This window comes from Somniosus microcephalus, chromosome 3, assembly GCF_052327205.1.
Source record: "Somniosus microcephalus isolate GS21.2 chromosome 3, FLI_Smic_1.0, whole genome shotgun sequence".
NCBI lineage: Eukaryota > Metazoa > Chordata > Chondrichthyes > Squaliformes > Somniosidae > Somniosus > Somniosus microcephalus.
Window position 1 is genome coordinate 345,533,958 of NC_140989.1, and position 22,300 is coordinate 345,556,257.

The window sequence follows — 22,300 nt, forward strand, 5'->3', positions numbered from 1 at the left end:
TGGGCGATTGGGCAGAAGCATGGCAGATGCAGTATAATGTGGATAAATGCAAGGTTATCCACTTTGGTGGCAAAAACAGGAAGGCAAATTATTATCTGAATGGCAATAGATTGGGAAAAGGGGAAGTGCAACGAGACCTGGGTGTCCTTGTGCACCAGTCGCTGAAGGTAAGCATGCAGGTGCAGCAGGCTGTTAAGAAGGCAAATGGTATGCTGGCCTTCATAGCGAGAGGATTCGAGTACAGGAGCAAGGATGTCTTGCTGCAGTTGTACAGGGCCTTGGTGAGACCACACCTTGAGTATTGTGTGCAGTTTTGGTCGCCTTATCTGAGGAAGGATGTTCTTGCCATGGAGGGAGTGCAGCGAAGATTCACCAGGATGGCAGGAATGACGTATGAAGAGAGATTGGGTCTGTTGTGTATGTGCCTTTAAGAGAAGAACTGATTCTATACTGCAGTACCGGCAGTGACCACCCCTGTATATAAAGCCATAGCAGGCTTCTGTATTTCAGTCTTGAATTACTCTCTGTTCAGTAAATACCTGTTTTATTGTTCTCCTGCAGTCTGAGTATTATTGATCCTCGGACACTACACTGGCGACGGGCAGGTTTGAACTCACCTACAGTACTGCATCACCTCACGGGGATCTTTTCCCTGAAGAGAAGCTTCTTGGAGGTCAAAGTCAGAACGGCGGGCGTCGACCGCGGGCAACCGCCCAGGGATCCATCGGAGAGTTGCAGGGGAGGCTGTGGAGAGCTGGGCCTGGCTCCCCAGTCGAGGTGTTCCAGCAAGTCGTGCTGGTAGCAGGTAGTGCGCTGACCCTTCCGGACTGCGGCGGGCTCGGGCTCGATCGAACGGCTCTGCAAAGGGGCCGTGCAGCGTCGTCGGGAGGAAGACAGAGAGGGTGGAGCGCACAGGGCGCGGTCGGTGCTCAAGAACAGGGCAGCGTGGAGAGGATAGAATGCGGGGAAGGAAAAGTGAGATGCGCCGAAGCCGCGGGTCGCCGCCATTACCCTGTAGAGCGCTAGGAGCAGCGTGGCAGCATGGGGAAGAAGGAAAAGCGCGGGAGGCGCCATTTTATTCCATTGGGGAAGAAGGAAAAGCACGGGAGGCGCCATTTTATTACATTGGGGAAGAAGAAAAAGCGCAGGAGGCGCCATTTTAAATCACCCAAGATGCCGAAGAGTGGCAGTATCACTGCTTTCGACAACGAGGTAGAAGACTGGACCACGTATGTGGAAAGAATTGAAGTGTACTGCAATGCCAATGAGGTGGCCAATGGAAAGAAGGCGCCGGTATTATTAAATTTGATGGGCGCGAGAACGTACGGCCTATTGCGGAATTTAATTACCCCAGCTAAACCAATGGAGAAAAGTTTTGAAGAGATTGTTAATATCTTACAGGAACACCTAAACCCTACACTGCTGCTGATAGCAGAAAGATTCAAGTTCCATAAAAGAAACCAGCACAAAGATGAGAGCAATGCTGACTATCTTACGGAACTACGCAAGTTATCGAAGCACTGCCAGTTCGGAGCAGGACTGGCAGACACCTTGCGGGATAAGTTTGTCTGCGGGCTCCAGAGTGAAGGAAACCAGAAACGACTACTTTCGGAAAAGGACCTGACGCTAGAACAGGCTTTCAGCGTGGCAGTATCCTACGAAGCAGCAGCACGGGGAGCTGCAGAAATACAACAGAAACCACAGGAATACAGCGCTAACGAAATGGCATATGGAGCAGAAAAGTGCTATCGCTGCGGCAGAACAACCCATGATCAGAAGGACTGCTGGGTTAAGGACAAAGTATGCAGGCAATGTGGGGAAATGGGACACATAGCAAGAGTCTGCAGGTCGGGAAAGAAAACCAACACTACAAGAACTACTAAGGAAAAGTACAAGAAAGTAAAGAAATTGACAGACAGTAGTTCGGAAGATCAGGAGAGTGATAAGGACTCCGGGAGCAGGAGACTAAGTTGTCTAAAGTTACACAACGTGATCGCAAAGGAGGATCACCGAACCATTTGGGTCACCCTCATGATAGCAGGGTCCCCAGTAAAGATGGAATTGGACACAGGATCAGCCCTAACTGTCATGAATCGATGAGACTATGAGCGGCTATTCTCACACATACCCTTGAAGGACACGTCCATTGTATTGAAGACATACACGTGGCAAAAAGTCTACCCCAGAGGAAAAATAAGGGTGCCAGTTGAATGCAACGGCAAGGAAACACAGAAACTGTATCTATATATACTACCAGATGGAGGACCACCATTATTGGGATGTGAATGGATCCGAAAAATACAATTGGATTGGCATTCCATTCAGGCGCTAACTGTGACTGATAAAAAGGATGATGACGTCACACCTGGACGACTGTCAAAAATTCTAACTGACGCAAAAGAGGTGTTCCAACAAGGACTTGGGATTCTAAAAGGAGTAACGGCAATGATAAAAATCAAAGATAACGCAAACCCAAAATTTTTTAAGGCCATACCGGTACCTTACGCGATCCGCCCAGCCGTTGAAGCAGAGCTGGAGAGTCTGGAGCGTTCGGGTGTGCTGTCCAAGGTGGACTGGAGCGAGTGGGCCACACCCATCGTTCCTGTAATGAAGAAATCATTGAGGAGCATGCCTGGGGAACCGAAGAAGGGTCGCATCTGTGGGGACTTCAAGGTAACTGTGAACCCAGTCCTGCACACAGTACAATATCCACTTCCACGGATAGAAGATATTTTCGCCTCACTATCTGGAGGGAAACGCTTTACAAAGATTGATCTGGCCCAAGCGTATCTACAAATGGAGGTGGAAGAAGCGTCTAGGAAATACCTCACGATAAACACTCACAAAGGCCTTTACCAGTACAATCGACTGGTATTCGGGGTAGCATCAGCCCCGGCTATTTGGCAGAGGGCGATGGAACAAGTCCTGCAAGGGATCCCGGGGACCCAGTGTTATTTGGACGACATCCTGGTTACGGGCGAAAATGACAGTGAACACCTTGCCAACCTGGAGCAGGTGCTCACGAGATTACAGGAATATGGGCTACGAGCCAACCGCCCCAAATGCAAGTTCTTCAGGAGACAAATCTCGTATTGTGGCCACATGATTGATGAGGAAGGGTTGCACAAGATTGAGGCTGCAGTCAAGGCTCCAGCACCGGAAAATGTGTCACAACTGAAGTCGTTCCTCGGGTTGGTGAACTACTACCATAAGTTCTTGCCGAATTTATCTACAATTCTGCACCCACTGAACGCCCTACTGCAAACTGGAGTAACATGGAAATGGAGTGATGAGTGTAAGCGTGCCTTTCAGAAATGTAAATGCCTAATCACTTCAAAAGAAGTATTGGCCCACTACAATCCTACACTACCGATTCGGTTAGCATGTGATGCGTCTCCCTACGGCATCGGAGCGGTGCTGTCACACAAATTCCCTGACGGTTCAGAGAGGCCAATAGCCTTTGCGTCGCGCTCGTTAACCTCAGCCGAGCGTAACTACGCCCAGATTGACAGGGCGGCCCTCAGCCTGGTGTGGGGGGTGAAGAAGTTCAATCACTATCTGCACAGGCAGAAATTCACCCTACTGACTGATCATCAGCCCCTGGTCTCCATTTTTAACCCAAAGAAGGGCGTTCCGGTGATGATGGCGCAACGGCTGCAAAGATGGTCACTTTTTCTAGGGGCACATCAGTACGACATAGAGTGCAAGGGTACGAAACAGCATGGAAACGCTGATGGACTGTCGCGCCTACTGTTGCCTACGGTAGAGGAAGCACCTGCAGTGGACCCTGTTGAGATATTCCATGCGACCATAGTCAAATGTCTACCTGTTACAAACTCAAGTATAGAGAAGGAAACCCGAAATGACCCGACACTCTCTCGGGTCTATGATTTGACGGTGAAGGGATGGCCAGCACATGGCGACTCACTGTTGCCAGCATTCTCGCCAAGGAGAGAACAGCTGTCAATGTGCCGGGGGACCTTGATGTGTGAATCCCGAGTGGTAATTCCACCCAAGTTGAGAGATATATGAGGGTCATCTGGGAGGGGTAAAAATGAAGAGCCTAGCCAGGGCGTTTGTGTGGTGGCCAGGAATCGATAAAGAAATCGAGGATATGACCAAGAGATGCACAGGATGCCAGAAGGTCCAAAACGCTCCACCACAGGCCCCGCTACATCCATGGGAGTGGCCCTCATCTCCATGGCAATGGGTACACATTGATTTTGCTGGTCCATTTATGGACTCAATGTTCCTAATTGCTGTGGACGCCCATTCGAAATGGCCAGAGGTCATCAAAATGTCCTCCACCACCACGGAGAAAACTATTGCAGTCCTATGGACCATCTTCGCCAGGAATGGCTTGCCAGAACAGATTTGCTCCGACAATGGGCCACAGTTTGTGTCAGAGGATTTCCGGAGGTTTCTGAGGAATAATGGGGTGAAGCATTACACACACATCTGCCCCATATCACCCAGTCACAAATGGATTGGCTGAGAGGTTTGTTCAGACCTTTAAAAAGGCCATTAAGGCAATGCATAATGACGACATACCACTACAACACAAGGTGGATAATTTCTTGTTTGCTTACCAGAATGCGACACATGCAGTCACCAATCAAGCTCCAGCCATAATGTTCTTCAACCGAAGGCTAAGATGTCGCCTGGATTTGCTCAAACCAACCAGAAGACGAGATGTTGAGGATAAGCAATTCCAGCACATAAATGAGAAGCCAACCAGGAGCTTCAAGATAGGGCAACCAGTCTTGGCCCGCGACTACCGAACAGAAAAATGGCAGCCAGGAATGATATGCACACAGCAGGGACCACTAATGTACACAGTGGATGTTGGAGAGAGCATCGTGAGACGCCATGCTGACCAGATTCTAGAGTCACAGGAACAAGCCAAACCCATACCACGAGCAGGTGCACCTGGTAATCAACCCGAAGTACAGATTGCGTCTACCTCAGAAACAGTGGTATTGGAAGCTGACGAACCAACCAATGACAATGAGCCAGAATCAACTCCGCCGCAAGAACAGGATACCCGAGAAAGGCACTATCCAGTCAGGATCAGGAAGCCTCCTCAAAGACTGAACTTATAAATGATTATTTCAGTTGATGTATATAGTACAGAGAAAATTGTAATTGTAATTAGTTATTATTTAGTTGTTAAATGAATGTTATGTACCGTTTATCTAAAAGGGGAGGAATTGTTGTGTATGTACCTTTAAGAGAAGAACTGATTCTATACTGCAGTACCGGCAGTGACCACCCCTGTATATAAAGCCATAGCAGGCTTCTGTATGTCAGTCTTAAGTTCCCCTCTGTTCAGTACCTCATTCACAGCATTGCTGGCTGTGCAGCAGCAAGCAGAAGGAGAAGGAGCAGCCAGACTAGGAGAGTGGAGAGTGGACTACAGTGGTGGTCCCCTGACCAGGAAGAGGAGGAGAACGCTGGACCACCACCACCACCAACTCCACCATCATCATAACATCAACTGAGGTTCCTGGAGAGAGAGGACAGAGGAGGAGAAGGAGAAAGGAGGCCAGCAACAACACCAATGAGGGGAGAGGCCTTTCCCATTACTGCCTCCCCAAATTGGCCTCCATTCCAGGAGAGAGGGGAGAGCAACAACCAACAACCAACAACCAACAACCAACAACCAACTGTGTGGAGTTTGCACATTCTCCCCGTGTTTGCGTGGGTTTCCTCCGGGTGCTCCGGTTTCCTCCCACAGTCCAAAGATGTGCGGGTTAGGTTGATTGGCTATGATAAATTGACCCTTAGTGTTAGGGGGATTAAATATGTGGGGTTACGGGGATAGGGTGGGATATGTGTTGGTGTAGGGGTTACGGGGATCGGGTGGGATATGTGTCGGTGCAGGCTCGATGGGCCGAAATGGCCTCTATCTGCACTGTGGGGTTTCTGTGAAAAAAACCACCAACTGTTTGGAAGGAGGGAAGAACAACATCATCTTTCAGGTGGGTGTTATTTGGTGCACTCTCCCAAAGACTTTGTATTTTAGGTGGGGGGAGAAAAGAAGAAAAAAGGGCCGGATCATCAAGGGGTGTGTGTGTGTGTGTGGCTCTTGTAAAACACTGGGCCACACACACCACTAATAAGCACCCCTTCTATTGCCTGACCTGGGATAGCTGGAGCTGCCTAGGTGAACAGCCCAATTAATACATCGTTAAGACCTGGTGTTGGACTGAGCCTGGGGCATCTCCAGCTTTCCCAGGTGAAGACATCTTCTCCCCCTGCTAGAAGACCACCTTCAAAGACTTTAATTTTTCATCGGCGAGTGCACCCCTGCCGACACCCACCCACCCACCATCCTGAGTGGCGACCCTGCCTTTGCGGCCTCCCTACTTCCCACCCCCCCTCTCTCTCTCTCTCTCTTTGTCTTTCTCTGCCTCTCTCTCTGAGGCACCTCATTTCATCTTTATTTATTGCCTACTGAGCAGAGGGGAGAAGGCCCCTCTCCCAATTTCAATCAATAAGGGGAGAGGTGTGCCTTCAATTTCAACAGCTCCCTCTGCTCAATTGAGGACCAAAAAATACCTGAGGCCACAATTAACACCTTCAGGCCTGTGACTTGGGGTGAGTGTAGCCCTTTTTAGAAAACACCCCAGAATGGCGACTGCATCTTCGCCGGTGGCGGGGCCAGCCAGGACTTATGCGGGAGTGGCAGCCACAGCCACAGCTGCTCCCGCTGCTTCTGCTGCCCCGTCACCTTTTAAACTCATGACAAAAAAGCTTGGGGTGAAGAGCTACACTCACCCCACTATGACCATTGAGGCCTGCGTTAAAGCCATGGCTGGGGTTGTCGGCCCCTCAGTCATTGTCGCTGCCTCAAAAATGTATGGGAAGGCTGTGTTCTTCCTGGGGTCGGAGCGGGCGGTGTCCCTGGCCGTCGCCAAGGGGCTCACCGTGGGCGGGACCTTCCTGCCGGTGGATCCTCTCGAGGCCACCGCGCAGAGAATTGTCATCTCTAACGTCCCGCCCTATGTTCCTGGTGAGCTCCTCCTCCCACATTTGCGCCGATTGGGGAGGTGAGGTCGGGGATCACGCCCATCCCCCTCGGCTTCCGGGAGGCCAGCCTTCGCCACGTCTTCTCCTTCCGGCGCCAGCTGTATTTCCAGCTGGCGCGGGAAGAGGCCACCGATGGGGCGTTCGTCGTCCTCCACGAGGGGACCGCCTATCGCGTCTTTTGGACGTCGGACGGTGTGCGGTGCCCCACCTGCAAGGAGGTGGGGCACATCAGGAAAAACTGCCCCGCCTCCAAGGCCGCCGGATCATCTCGTGCGGCCGAGGCTGGCGCCGCCGCCGCTCCTCCCCCCGGATCTGCCCGCGCGTCGGGAACATCTGATGCGCGGTTGACGTCGGGGGCCGATGCCACCAAGGCCTCCGGCAGGTGGGTGGGAGCACGTCCGGCTGGAAAGAAGGCGCGGAAAAAATCAAAACACCTTAGGGCGGGTCCCCCCGTGGAGGGCCAGCCCTTGCCCCTTGAGCCCCTTACACCCGCGCTCCTCGCGGAGTTAATCGGGGCAGACGTGAGTGGGAGGGGCCTCGTGCCCGAGCCTGTGGTCGCAACCGCCATTGCGGAAACGCCAATACCTGCGGCCGGGCTCAGGCCCGAGGAACCCGACAAACCTGTTCCGCCGGAGGGAGCTGAGGAGGAGGCCTCTGCAGACATGGAGGTCTCCCTCGCTCCCTCCGTGCTAAAAAGAAGGCGCGACCCCCCTGGAAGAGGAGGAGGACCGGGAGGAGGAAGGTCCCTCCGAGCAGGGGGAGTCGTTGCCCGCCGCGGGTACTGCGCCCCCCGCCCCCCGCTGTCGTCATCACCAGCGATCGGCAGGGGTCGCCTGTCCCTCGGGAGGCTGAGGCAGATGTGTCTGTCCGGCGCGTGCCTCCCGGGGATGGGGACGAGACCCTGCCCATGGGGGGGTCGCGGTACAACCCGCGGCAGAAATTGACATTTTATCGGTGCCGTTACCCCTCGCCGGGCCGGGCGGCCTGGGGTCTGGGTTGGGCAAGCTCGAGGAAAATGAGCTCGCCCAATGCGACCCGGACATCTCCCAGGGGCTGCTCGACCTGGTAGAGGTTTTTATTCAAAACACCCCATCCGCTGGGTCGGAGGTTGGTGGCGGGGAGGAGGATGGCCCCCTGGCTGCGTCTCTGGTGCCGGACGTACTGGAGGAGCTGGGAATTGTTCTCTCCCCGGTTTCTCCGGTCATTCCGGCATCTGGGGCGGAGGGGAGCTCTGAACCGCCGCCGTCTTCTGGCCCAGCGCCCCTAGAGGAGCCCAGGGAGGAATCCTCTGCCGCCGATCCTGGGGGTGGGATCCGGGCGGAGGCGGGGCCGGCCGGTGCGGCCGAGCCGTTCGCTGCGCACTGCGCGACGGACGGGTCGGCTGCTGGTGGCGACCCCCCGGAGGCGGACGGGGACTCGGTGATGGGCGTGGAGGACGAGTTGGACTCCATCACCGACGAGGCGATGGATGACCTCGTGCCCTTCGCCGAGTCTCCCCTCATTCCCGTAAGGGAACTCCGGGACTTTATGGCCTCGTGCCTGGGTCGGCACAATAAGGTCCGGCTGGCCCTCGACAAGTGGTCGGAGCTGGCGCTGCTCATCGTGTCCGTCCGCGCCGCCGTTAAAATCATGGGCGCAGACGAGGGCGTGAACCCGCTCGAGCTGCGTCGGCTCAGAACGTTCCTCACTGGGCTGCTGAGGAAGTGGCGGCTGACCAGCGGCTGCGCTCCCTCCCCCCGTTAGGTGTAGGTAGAGGTTGCACTATGCTTCTGACATGAAGATAACCATAGCCAGCCTCAACATCAACGGCAGCAGGGAGGCGCGCCGCAGATTCAACAACTTCTCGGTCCTTCGGGACGGGAAGTATGTGGTGTGCTTCCTGCAAGAAACCCACACCGTTCCGGGAGACAAAGCCACGTGGCTCCTGGAGTGGCAAGGAGGGGTCAGCATGAGTCACCTCTCCAACAATTCCAGCGGGGTGACTATCTTGCTGGCCCCGCATTTTCAGCCGGAGATCTTGGGGGTCAAGGAGCACGTGCCGGGCCGCTTGCTCCAGGTCACTGTTCGCCTGGGGGGCGTGCCGCTCCATCTGGTGAACGTGTACGCCCCTCAGACCGGTGCGCAGCAGGTGCACTTCTTCGAAGAAGTGTCCGCTCTTTTGGGCTCCGTCGACGTGGGCGAGTGCGTCATCCTCGGGGGGGATTTTAACTGCACCCTTGAGGCGAGGGACCGTTCGGGTCCCCTGCGAGGCCCGGCGGCGGTGGAGAAGTTGAGGGACCTGGTCGGGTCCTTCGACTTGGTGGACATCTGGCGAAATCTACACCCCGACTCCAGCGCCTTCACTAGCATACGGTCTGGGGGAGGAAGGTCCAGAATCGACCGCCTTTACATTTCCCGGGCATACGTCTCCTGCGTTCCGGCAGCTTCCATGCGGCCGGTGCCGTGCACGGACCACCACCTGGTGTGGGCAGAGCTCGCTCCGCTGCGCGCGTGGGGGGGGGGGTCCGCGTACTGGCATTTTAACAACCTGCTGCTGGAGGATGCGCGGTTCCAGGATTCGTTTCGTCGGTTCTGGGCCGACTGGAGAAGGAAGCGGGGGGGCTTCCCCTCCTTGAGGCTATGGTGGGACGTGAACAAGGCTCACGTCCGTCTCTTCTGTCAGGAGTACGCGAAGGGGTCGACCAAGAGGCGGGAGGCCCAGGTCGGGCGGTTGGAGAAGGAGGTGCTCGACCTGGAGTCCCGTCTCATTCAGGTCGTTGAGGACCCGGCCCTGCGGAAGGTGTACGAAGAGAAGAAGGGCGCGCTGAATGACCTGCAGCTCGTCGGGTCCCGAGGCGCGTACGTGAGGTCGCGGATCCAGCTCCTGCAGGACCTGGACTGCGGCTCCCCCTTCTTCTACTCGCTGGAAAAAAGACTGGGGGTCCGTAAGCAGCTGTTGGGGCTGCTGGCCGATGACAGATCTCTGGTCTCGGATCCGGAGGGAATCAGCGCGGAGACCCGTGCCTATTACGGGGCTCTGTTCTCTCCGGATCCATCCAGCGAGGATGCATGCAGAGTTTTGTGGGAGGAGCTGCCGAAGGTCAGCCCGGAGGGCGCTGAAAAATTGGACGCTCCGCTAAGCCTGGCGGAGCTGACCGGCGCCCTCCGCCAGCTCTCTAGGGGAAAGTCCCCGGGGCTGGACGGGCTGACCGTGGAGTTCCACAGGGCGTTCCGGGACATCTTGGGGGGCGACTACGCGCGGGTCCTGGGGGAAAGTTTGGCGACCGGGGAGATGCCCCTCTCTTGGCGCAGGGCGGTCATTGTCCTGCTGCCTAAGAAGGGCGATCTCCGCCTCCTTAAGAACTGGCGCCCGGTCTCCCTCCTCAGCACGGACTATAAAATCTTTGCCAGGGCCATGTCTGCTCACCTTGGCACCATGCTGGCCCACATGATCCACCCCGACCAGTCCTACACGGTCCCGGGCCGGACCATCCACGATAACATCCATCTGGATCAGGAGAAGGCATTCGACAGGGTGGATCACGAGTACCTCTTCGGGACTCTGCGCGCATTCGGGTTCGGGACGCATTTCGTCGCCCGGATCCGACTTCTGTACGCCACCGCGGAGTGTCTGATTAAAGTTAACGGGTCCTTGACGGCGCCCCTTCGCTTCGGGACGGGGGTGCGTCAGGGATGCCCCATGTCCGGTCAGTTATACGCCGTTTGCGTGGAGCCATTCCTGCGCCTCTTGCGGAAGAGGTTGACGGGACTGGCTCTGCAAGGGCCGAGCGTGGAGGTGGTCCTTTCGGCTTACGCCGATGACGTGCTCCTCACGGTCACGGATCCCGCTGACTTGCGGAGGATGTGGGAATGCCAGCAGATTTACTCGGACGCATCCTCCGCCAAGATCAACTGGGAGAAATGTTCCGGACTCCTGGTGGGTCAGTGGCGGGTGGACTCCCTGCCGGAGGAGTTCAGGCCTTTCGCCTGGAGCACCACGCAGCTCCTCTATTTGGGAGTCTACCTCAGCCCTGCCGAGGACGCCTGGCCGGCGAACTGGCAAGAGCTGGAGGCCAAAGTCACCGCTCGCCTAGGACGCTGGACAGGACTGCTCCGAGTGTTGTCCTACAGGGGCCGAGTGCTGGTCATAAACCAGCTGGTGGCCGCCATGTTGTGGTACCGGTTGGTCACTTTGATCCCTCCCCCTGCGTTTGTCGCCAAGATACAGAAGAAGCTCATCGACTTCTTCTGGGACAAAAGGAAGCACTGGGTCTCTGCCGCGGTTCTGTGTCTCCCGCTTAGGGAGGGCGGTCAGGCGCTGGTGTGCCTTCGCACCCAGGCTGCGACTTTCCGTCTTCAGACGCTGCAGAGATACCTGTACATCGAGAATCCTCCGAGATGGTGTGCGCTGGCGACGTTTTTCTTCCGCCAGCTGCACGGCCTCAATTACGACACGCAGCTCCTGTTTGCGAAAGTGGGCGGCAGGCCTACCGGCCTGCGGGAGCTGCCTGTCTTCTACCAGGAACTACTATGGGTTTGGAACTACGTCGCTTCCAGGCGGAGCTCTCCCCCGTCAGGAGCGGTGGCTCTCCTTCGGGAGCCGTGCTCAGGAATCCGCACCTCCACGACCGTGGGTTCGGGCGGCTGGCGGAGGGCAGGGCTGTGCCTGGCAAGGTGACCAGAGTCGGGGACCTGCTCGATGGCGGAGGAGCGGGCTGGATGGTGCCGGAGGAGCTGGCGCGGCGCCTGTCCTGGGCCAACGTCCGGCTCGCGGTCGAAGCCATCGAATCGGTGAAAGCGGCACTGGGCCCCGACTCCACTAGGTGTATCGAGGCGGCTGAAGCACGTGGGGCGATCCCGTCCGAGCTTACCCCCGTTCGGACGGAATTCCTCATCGGCGCCCGGCCCCGAAACTCCCCTCGGGAACCGGCGCCTCACAACTTGAGCCGTCTCGAGGAAATACCCTCCGTGCCTTTTCATTCCGCGCGGAGGGGTTTCCTGTACGGGCTGCTCCTGCACACTCTCCACTTTGCCATCTTCGTCTACCGTCCGGACACGCCTTGGCATGGCGTCTTGCCGACTGGCGGTGGTCCCCAATGGAGGGCTCTCTATGCGGGAGTCCTCCCTTGTTCCATCGGGGACTTGGCCTGGAGGGTGTTGCACGGAGCGGTCCCGTGCAATAAGGTTTTAAGTAGGTTCACGGACTCCCAGGCTGCCTGCATTTTTTGCGGCCTGGAGGAGTCCGTGTTTCACGTTTATATGGAGTGTGAGAGGTTGCAGCCCCTCTTTCACTACTTGAAGGGGCTGCTCCTCGATTTTTGGTTGCACTTCAGTCCCACGCTCTTGATCTACGGTCACCCGGTGCGGAGGGGAGCGGACAGGTTGGAGGACCTCCTTGTGGGCCTGCTCCTGGGCCTGGCTAAAAGAGCCATCAATTGGTCCAGGCAGCGGGCGGTTGAGGGGGTCGTACAGCCGGATTGCCTGCCTCTCTTCCGCGGCCATGTTCGCGCCCGGGTGGCCCTGGAGATGGAGCACGCGGTGTCCGCCGGCGCGCTTGAGTATTTCCGCGACCAGTGGCGCCGCGGGGACTGGAGTGCATTATCAACCCGGAAAACCAAATTTTAATTTGATTTGTTAAGTTTTAGTTGAACTTTTGTTTATTTACAGTCCAATTGTTTTTTTTTGGGTCCAAACAAAAAGAGTACCCTCTGTTCAGTAAATACCTGTTTTATTGTTCTCCTGCAGTCCGTGTATTATTGATCCTCGGACACTACAGAGTCGATTAGGCTTATATTCGCTAGAGTTTAGAAGAGAGGGGATCTCATTGAAACTTATAAAATTCTAACAGGACTAGACAGACTAGATGCAGGAAGTATGTTCCCGATGGCGGGGGAGTCCAGAACCAGGGGTCACAGTCTAAGGATAAGGGGTAAGCCATTTAGGACTGAGATGAGGAGGAATTTCTTCACCCAGAGAGTGGTGAACCTGTGGAATTCTCTACCACAGAAGACAGTTGAGGCCAATTCATTAAATATATTCAAGAAGGAGTTAGATATATTTCTTAAGGCTAAGGGGATCAAGGGATATGGGGAGACAGCAGGGACAGGGTACTGAATTTGGATGATCAGCCATGATCGCATTGAATGGCAGAGCGGGCTCGAGGGGCCGAATGGCCTACTCCTGCTCCTATCTTCTATGTTTCTAACTGCAGTGGCGGACATTTAAGGAGATATTTCATAACTCTCACCAAAAATATATTCCAGTGAGAAAGATTTTAAGAGAAGGGAGCACCATCCGTGGCTAACTAAGGAAGTAAAGGATGGTATCAAATTGAAAACGAAGGCATACAATGTTGCCAAGATTGGTGGGAGACCAGAGGATTGGGAAATTTTTAAAAACCTGCAAAGGATGACTAAAACAATAATAGAAAGAAGATGAATTATGAGAAAAAACTGGCAAGAAACATTAAAACAGATAGTAAGAGCTTCTACAGGTATATAAAAAGGGAGAGGGTTGCTAAAGTAAACGTTGGTCCCTTAGAGGATGAAACTGGGGAATTAATAATGGAGAACGGGGAAATGGCAGAGACTCTGAACAAATGTTTTGTATCTGTCTTCATGGTAGAAGACACTAACAACATCCCAAAAATGGATAATCAAGGGGCCACAGGAAGGGAGGCACTAAAGACAATCACTGTCACTAGGGAAATAGTAATTGGTAAAATAATGGGACTAAAAGACTACAAGTCCCCTGAACCAGATGGCCTGCATCCCAGGGTCTTAAAAGAAGTGGCTGCAGAGATAGTGGATGCATTGGTTGCAATCTATCAAAATTCCCTGGACTCTGGCGAGGTCCCAGCGGATTGGAAAACCGCAAATGTAACACCCCTATTTAAGAAAGGAGGGAGACAGAAAGCAGGAAACTATCCACAATTATTGCACAGCTGTGCACACCAGTGATTATATATTTGGCGTCAGTGTGCTGCCCTGATGCCATTTGTTTAATATAATGCTGCCAATATTGAAGGAATACAAAGTTTGCACCAGCAACAAGGCCACGTAGAAAGGGTGATCTTAAACTGCTAGCACTGCGCACCTGCAACTGGTATGCAGTCTGTTTTTCAATTTAAAATTGGCTGTCCTTCAATTTCTAACAATTGAGAAGTCCCCAACTATCCTTCCAGCTCTTAGCAATCTTTAGAAATCTCACCGGCAGTCACAGGCCAGAAATCGTCAGTCCCGGCGCGCGTGTGACTATATACAGGAGGAGCTCTGCCGTCCCCATTCAACAGCAAGAGTGGGCCATTATAACTACAGCTTCCCACTCGTTTAAAAATACAGATGGTGCTGAAGATTTGATGCGGTATAACTGGGGCATTAGTGAGAGAGGCAGTTTAGGGGAGGGATCAGCCCTTGTGGGTCTGCAATTTGAGGCAGAACCTGGATCAGCCAGGTTACTGCTGCATTTACACGTCCCAAAATTCGCGGTGGGCTCCTGCCCCCTTAAATCCTAGAGGTGTGTCTGGGCAGAGTTCCTGGGTTACCATGGAAATTCTGCTGATTACAACCCCGTTAAGCCCAGCAGACCTCTCACCAACTGAAAGTTGGTGTGAATTCCACCGAGGACCTAAGGCCCCAGAAAGCTCTGCCGACAAGTGGAATTGACCCTAGAAGGGATTGATTACCTTGCTTAGCTTGGCCATTGGCACCCGTAAGAGCATTTTACAAAGTTGCGACCTCGATCTCTTCCCTTCCTTGGCTTTTGTTCTGCCAGAAACCGGTAGGGTTCAGCACTGATTTCCCTTTGGTAAGAAAGTGTGGGTGGCCTCTATATCAGGTGCGGCCACCAGCCCTGATTATGGAAGTGTCCCTGGGATTCGGGACCCGGTTTATGAATTCCTCTGATGGCGGGCGCCCTGCTCCAGTACCTTTCTGTGGCTGGAGCGAGACTCCCCGGATTTCGGGACTTCCTTGTGTGTAACATTAAGGAAAAAGGCTTTCACTAAGCTGTCATTGTAAATTCCCCCAGTTCAGTAAAACAGAATCTTTAAACTTTATACACACACAGCAAAATATACCCCGAGGTTTCTGTACAATTGTTGGTGTTGGTGTTCTAGCTGATTGATTGAACACGACTTGTGCTTTGCATATTAGAAGAGCCCATTATTATGTGACTTGCCACAAGACCTGCTACAAAAAACAAAACGTTTTTTTCAGCTTTGACAGAACGCAGTCACAATCAGAAGAGAGGCATTCCAACTAACAGAAATGGAAGCACATCTTAATTCTGGAAAGACCATCAGTGGGAAAACATTATCCTGTTTCCCAAAAATTGATGTGTACACTGTTATTCAAGAAGCTTATTTTTGTATCCCGTCACCTGACTTGCTCACATGATTATAAATTCACCTCATTAATTGGACACTTGCGCTATGTATTAGGCCTGTTGGCTAAGCTGGAGATTGCAACGACGGCAAATTGCATGTCTTTATTAATTGATTTGTTCCCACAGTCAATCTTACATTTCTTCACTATCCAATCAAAAGGCTTTGCCTGCTAACACATTAAATTTTAAGTATGATTTACTTCATCAGTAAGGCAAGGGGTCAGTTCTTCAAAGTTTAGTCCCTTATCTCAACTAAACACAATTTTATTTTTAAAGTTTTACATTTATTGTTACCCATTTTGTGGGAAGAAAGCTGTTGCGATTTTGTCGAGCAGGCCATGAGTGGATTACCAGCTGCTGCACCGTCATACAGCAAAGGATTGCAAGCCAAATATTAAAGAAGACTTCAACCCAACTTATGTCACTGAATTTGAAGAAAGCGTTTGAATTGGCTGTACTCTACTGTTTTGCAAACTTCTATAAAGCACATCATGAAAACATCTGTTTTTTATTCTACAAAGCCAATCAAAGCACGCATTACCTTATAAATGGCAACGAAGTGGTTAAAGAGTGCTACCAGCAGTTATTTTGAATGATTTTCAGATAGCATATACGATAAGGCCTGCAAGCCCGAAAACAAACACCAAAAACATTGACTTGCATGAAGGTATTTGTGAAAGATATCACACGGTGACTCAACAGAATCTTGACAGCGTTTTGGCACTTAATAAAGGGTTCCATTGTTTGAGGATTTATTAACAAAAGAGTGCAGAGAACTAGATTTTTTTTCTCCAATCAACATTGCCATTACCAGGGTTAAAAGAAAAGTGTGGAACAGATTTCCCGTAGAACCCACAGAAATAAGCTTCCTGTAATGGTGTAATACTGGGAGATATGATGAAATTATGCAAGTGATTTATAGTAGATTCGGTCTGTGATACTCAGAGACTAGAGGGAGCCTTGTTCCAAAGTATATATGTTTATTACAGTTACAAAAGAAACTACAATACAAGAAGTAAAGAGGTTAAAATGCAAAGGTGAATAAGACATTCAAATACAACCTGTTAACATCTACAAGGTTCCGAGGTGATCAGACACGGATTCTCTTGCCTTTGCTTGAGCGTGTCCAGTCCCGCTCCAAGAACGTTCTAATAATCTAGGCTTTACGCCTTCCTCATATACATTAATTAAAAAGACACCCTTATTCTTAACTATCCTGGTTCCCCTAGAGCCTCCCATCAGTCGTGGTCTTTGTCTTAGCCTATCAGCCATAGGCTAATTCTCTTATCTCATTGGAGATAACACACACAGTACCTGACTCTTCAGGTCTCCCTAAAGCCACCCTATAAAACATAAGATAAGAATGAAGGACTGCCTCCTTACTTGGAATGCTCCAAGGACAGGCTTGACTAGACAAGGTTTCAATCTTTAGCTGCCTAATTAAACTACAATATTTATATAGAAAGCCTTATTCTAAAATGCAAGCTTGCAAAAGCACTTTGCTTACATATCCCTCATATTGAGCAGAGGGAATTTCCCATATGCTCACATACCCACCCCAAATTTAGCTCATGGGTACTGACCTATGTTGTAAACAACCTCCAACCAATCATGATTCTCATGGGTAGATGTCCCCCTTTTTTCAAAATGTCAGCATTACATTGTTTCATATGTAATGTCAGTATTTCAATATTAGGGTTTTTAAACTACAGAAGTAATCCAAGAAAATGGTTTCATTTACTACTTCTCAGTCTTAATCTCCAACGGCCCCTGGTTACTCCCCATGGCCTTATCTAAGGTCCGCACCTTGTTAGCATCACATACCTTTCTCGAGCCATTTGCTCTTTTAGTCTAAGTTTCATTTGACCAATACTACACATCATGAAGCAGACAAAGACAATCATAATACATTACACAGAAAGCTAGTGTACCATATTATCAAAAAATCATGGTGTTAAAAGATTCTCCAGCTCACCTTTTACCCTTATCCATCTTGTGGTTAATTCTTACTAAGTATTATTTCTCCCTAGCCCTCAATTGTCACAATTTCATTGTTAACTCAAAGAAACCCAACTCTGAATTTTAGTAATCCAAATTCTATGTCTCTCTTTACGTTAATTTCAATCCCTCTGATAGGTACCAGTGTGTTTAACGCTATAATGTTTCATTAATTAGTCAGTTTCTCTGTGGAGCATGTGTCAGTGCCTTGATTAAAAGATTTTCTCACTCTCCTGAGCCACATTAACCATTTCATGCCGTGCTGTTGTCAAGTAACTGAGCATGTCTGAGACCCATTCTTCAATGCATCTTTGTCATGCATTTCCGCATGCTGGTTGCCTCACACCCAATATTTAGCATTTGTACACACGTATCACAAGATCATGCCACACATAACATTAGATACAAGCCATTCTTGGGCTTATCAAAAGATCGGGGGTGTCTGGAGGTCTTTGCTTATCTCCCCCTGCATGGTCCCGATGCCTCAGGTAGTGGCCAGGCTATCAAATGCAGTTTTCTTATTGTTCCATATAGACAAGGACACAAACATCCACAATAGAAAGCTATCAATTAACTATTCTCACCGACACTTTCCTGACTTTCACTAGAATATACATTGATTTTTGGCGAATTGTGCCCAGGTGATTTACGTTACTCATGGATGCACGTCACGTTAACCAACTCACCCCATAACTCGTGAGTCCGTGCGAATATCTCTCGTCACGTTAACCAACCCACCCCATAACTCGTGAGTCTGTGCTAATATCTCTCGTCACGTTAACCAACCCACCCCATAACTCGTGAGTCTGTGCGAATATCTCTCGTCACGTTAACCAACTCACCCCATAACTCGTGAGTCCGTGCGAATATCTCTCGTCACGTTAACCAACCCACCGCATAACTCGTGAGTCCGTGCGAATATCTCTCGTCACGTTAACCAACCCACCGCATAACTCGTGAGTCCGTGTGAATATCTCTCGTCACGTTAACCAACCCACCGCATAACTCGTGAGTCTGTGCGAATATCTCTCGTCACGTTAACCAACCCACCGCATAGCTCGTGAGTCCGTGCGAATATCTCTCGTCACGTTAACCAACCCACCGCATAACTCGTGAGTCCGTGCGAATATCTCTCGTCACGTTAACCAACCCACCCCATAACTCGTGAGTCTGTGCGAATATCTCTCGTCACGTTAACCAACCCACCGCATAACTCGTGAGTCCGTGCGAATATCTCTCGTCACGTTAACCAACCCACCCCATAACTCGTGAGTCCGTGCGAATATCTCTCGTCACGTTAACCAACCCACCCCATAACTCGTGAGTCCGTGCGAATATCTCTCGTCACGTTAACCAACCCACCCCATAACTCGTGAGTCCGTGCGAATATCTCTCGTCACGTTAACCAACCCACCCCATAACTCGTGAGTCCGTGCGAATATCTCTCGTCACGTTAACCAACCCACCCCATAACTCGTGAGTCCGTGCGAATATCTCTCGTCACGTTAACCAACCCACCCCATAACTCGTGAGTCCGTGCGAGTATTTCTCACCACGTTAACCAACTCAGCCCTGAAATCATGAGTACGTGCAAGTATCTTTTGCCACGTTAAAATGGAAGCTTGCAAAAGCACTTAGCTTATAGCACAGGGCTAAATTTTTAAAACAGGAAGTGGTTGCAGGGGGGAGTACTTCAAATGAATGTAAAATAATTCACCCTTTATGACTCACGCAAGTCGCATTTGTAAATCATTTTCTTAATGCAGCCCCTAAATCTTTTAAAGAAAGAGTGCCCCGAAATGTCATGAAAATGGATGCACTAAATTGTCATCTGCCGTGGTTCTTGTCAGCATGTTTGTTCGAATGGAGATATGGGGAGTTTTCTTCTTGGATGCTGATTGGGAAATGTGGTGCAGTGGTGGGCCTTGTGAGCTTTGCTGTTGAAGATGTAATTTTGCAAGTGGACTGTGGTAAACCTCACAAAGTGTTGCTTCTCGACATCAAGGAAAACAACATACTTTAGGAACAGATAGGAGAGTCTGTGCCTGTATATCATAAAGCGACATTTTGTTCTAAATGCAATTGTCCCTTCTGATCATTAATCTGATTTTAATTACATTTCATTTCTGTATATTTTAATGGATTATTTCTGTAGATGCCTTGAAGCTTTGCTTAACTGATCCATGCACATTATTGACATTTGGGTGGTGCCTGGGAATCATTACTGAGCCAGACAGTGCAAGCACTTTACAGTAACATCAGTAGATACTGTCAGAATTTGCCAATACTTCTGGGTCTATTATTCTACTGTGCATGTTACTTTGGTACACTCACTGTCAGACTTATAAATGATCCCACTAAATACTGTGATGAAGTTTGCATCACTCATGCTTCAATGACTAATGTAATATAATCCATAGATAAGTACAGTGAACAACAAGGAAATTTATGTTTACTGTAGACTGTTCGGACAGTTGATGCAATTTATAAGTACTGATTGTCTCTGATCTCTCTAAAGTGACCGGACCGAACACTGGATTCTTGTCAAAAAAGTGGGTTTAATGTACCAAAGATCATAAACATCTTGGGAACTGTATTGCATAACTTTCTGAGCCTGACTAAAATACACAGCAGGAATGATGAGATGCCCACTTTTACTTGGCACATTATTTAGATCGCACTAGTGTTTCCTGGGGTCTTCAATGACCCTTCTTCAGCTGGCTATGGGATTGAGCATGGAACGATCGGTATGTCAACTCAAACATTTTTAGCTCAGCGTAATCCTCTGAACAACCGGCTTTATTCTTTTCCACATATCCAATTAAGAGTTCCCGTCCTGAAAAGAAATTTGGTTGGCAGTATTATAATGTTTAATTGGCTACTTGGCTTTTTGGAAAGTGCAAATTTTAAAGTCGGCAGGAAACGTGCAAAGGATTAGAATATCAAGAATGCGAGGCTATAGTTACAAAAAAAAACGTGAAAAATCGGTACTATTTTCACAGCAACAGAAGGCGGGCTAATGGAGGTGTTCAAAAGTAACAGTGAAAGATTGCTTCCACTGTTTGGCAAATCAGTAAGAAGGAAATTTAAGACTTAGGATTATTACAGTACCAGAATTTCACACAGCGAGCAACTAGAACATGCAATGCTTTATCACAATGGTTATTGAGGCAGAGGTTTTAACATCATTTTAAAGAGAACTGGATAAGCATTTGAAAAAAAATGAAAAAAGCATAGGGTGAAAGGGCAGGGAATGGTATTAAAGCAGAGAGCTTCAAATGAAGAGCTAGCATTGTCACAGGCTCAATGAGCCAAATGGCCTCCTTCTGTGTCGCAAATTCTATGGGGTTATTTTAACAGGCGGCCGGTTTCCGGCGAGAAACTGCTGGCTTCAGTTAGATTCCCACCCGCCCGCCGGGCCTCATTAACATTAACATGCTGTCGATCTAATTTCCCACCTGGAATGGGTGGGAAACAGCTGTCAGCCTCCTGAAAATCGCTGGTACTCGGGTCAGTGTGTGTGAGGGGGTGTGAGAGGGTGGGGGGGTTGGTGGGTGGAGGGAGGAGGGGAGGGTTGGTGGGTGGAGGGAGGAGGGAGGAGGTGGAGGGAGAGGGAGGTAGTGGGTGGAGAGGGAAGTGGTGGGTGGAGGGAGGAGGGGAGGGGGTGGAGGGAGGAGGGGAGGGAGTGGAGGAAGGGTGGGGGTGGTGGGAGGAGGGGAGGGGGGAAGGGAGGGGGTAGGGGAGGGAGGGAGTGGGTGGAGGGAGGGAGGGAGTGGGTGGAGGGAGGGAGTGGAGGGAGAAGGGGTGGATGGAGGGAGAGGGGGTGGGGGGTGGAGGGAGAGGGGGTGGTGGGTGGAGGGAGGAGGGGTGGAGGGAGAGGGGGTGGAGGAAGAAGGGGGTGGAGGGGAAGTCCGGGATTGGGGTGGCCTAAACGTTCTTTGTGGGATGCGGAAAGTAAAAAACTTACATTGGGAGCCTCTTCAGCCTCCCCATCGTCTTCACGCTGACCTTCACCTCGCAAGAAGACCAAAGTTAAAATTGCTGTTGTGGCTCGATGATGTCATAGGACCCTAATTAGCATATTTGAATTAGGACCCCGCTGGCTTTGGGTGGCTGGCTTAGCCGCCTGCCCAGAAGTATCCGTTAAAACAGCGGTATTTGGGCGGCTTTCTGTTGGTTAAGTAACCCGGGGCATTTTCACTCCCAACCCGCCCGGTTTCTGCTGGACAGGTAGGGTTATAATCCAACCCCCATGATTCCTTGAGAGGAAGTTTTGGATCAATTGACCAATTGGGAGTTAGGAAGAGAGCTGTGATGATGATTTGATTGAAGATATTGTACTCTGGGCTGACTAAGGTCAGCAGGTCTTCTCCAGTTAGTTGTGGGAAGGCCTCCTGCATCCTCGGATCCTCCTCGAGATGCTCCTTCAGAGAAGGTGCTCTTCTTCCATCAGCTCTAACTGATTTGGTTAGATTGCTTCATTTCACATCATCAAAGCTGTGCTCGATGTCCATGTTGGACCTCTTGGATCACTATATTGCCTTATAAGCAGATCTCCTTACACAGTTTATCATGGCACCCTGGCAACGGTTTAGGTGGACCAGCAGCTGTCTTGTGGCATTGTCAGAAATAGGGACACCAAACATCATTCTATAAAATTTGTATATCTTTTTATTACTGTGACAGTTTCTTAGCAAAGTGCACTTTGTTGCTGGAGATCTCTGGTGGTGGTCATTTGTACATTATTTTCATGGCCATTAATATTCCTTTCCAGCAATGTGAATGTAAATATGAAACTAATCATCAAACAATCAGCAATGCAAATAGTAACCTATAAATATTGCTGAAAAGAACACGGGGCTCCGGTGTCGCAACCGGTCCCGGGGGTGGCGGTCCCGATCGGTTC

The 22,300-nt window shown here is 50.7% G+C and overlaps 1 long non-coding RNA gene across 1 annotated transcript; it reads right to left on the reverse strand.

The window, feature by feature from the left end:
* Window positions 1-19,932: 19,932 nt before the first annotated feature.
* Window positions 19,933-21,901, reverse strand: LOC147122305 (uncharacterized). The gene is made up of 2 exons (XR_015077724.1): window positions 21,362-21,901; window positions 19,933-20,230 (listed from the first exon to the last, which is right to left on the reverse strand). It is a non-coding gene; the product is annotated as an uncharacterized LOC147122305 (long non-coding RNA).
* Between the last annotated feature and the right edge of the window lie 399 nt (window positions 21,902-22,300).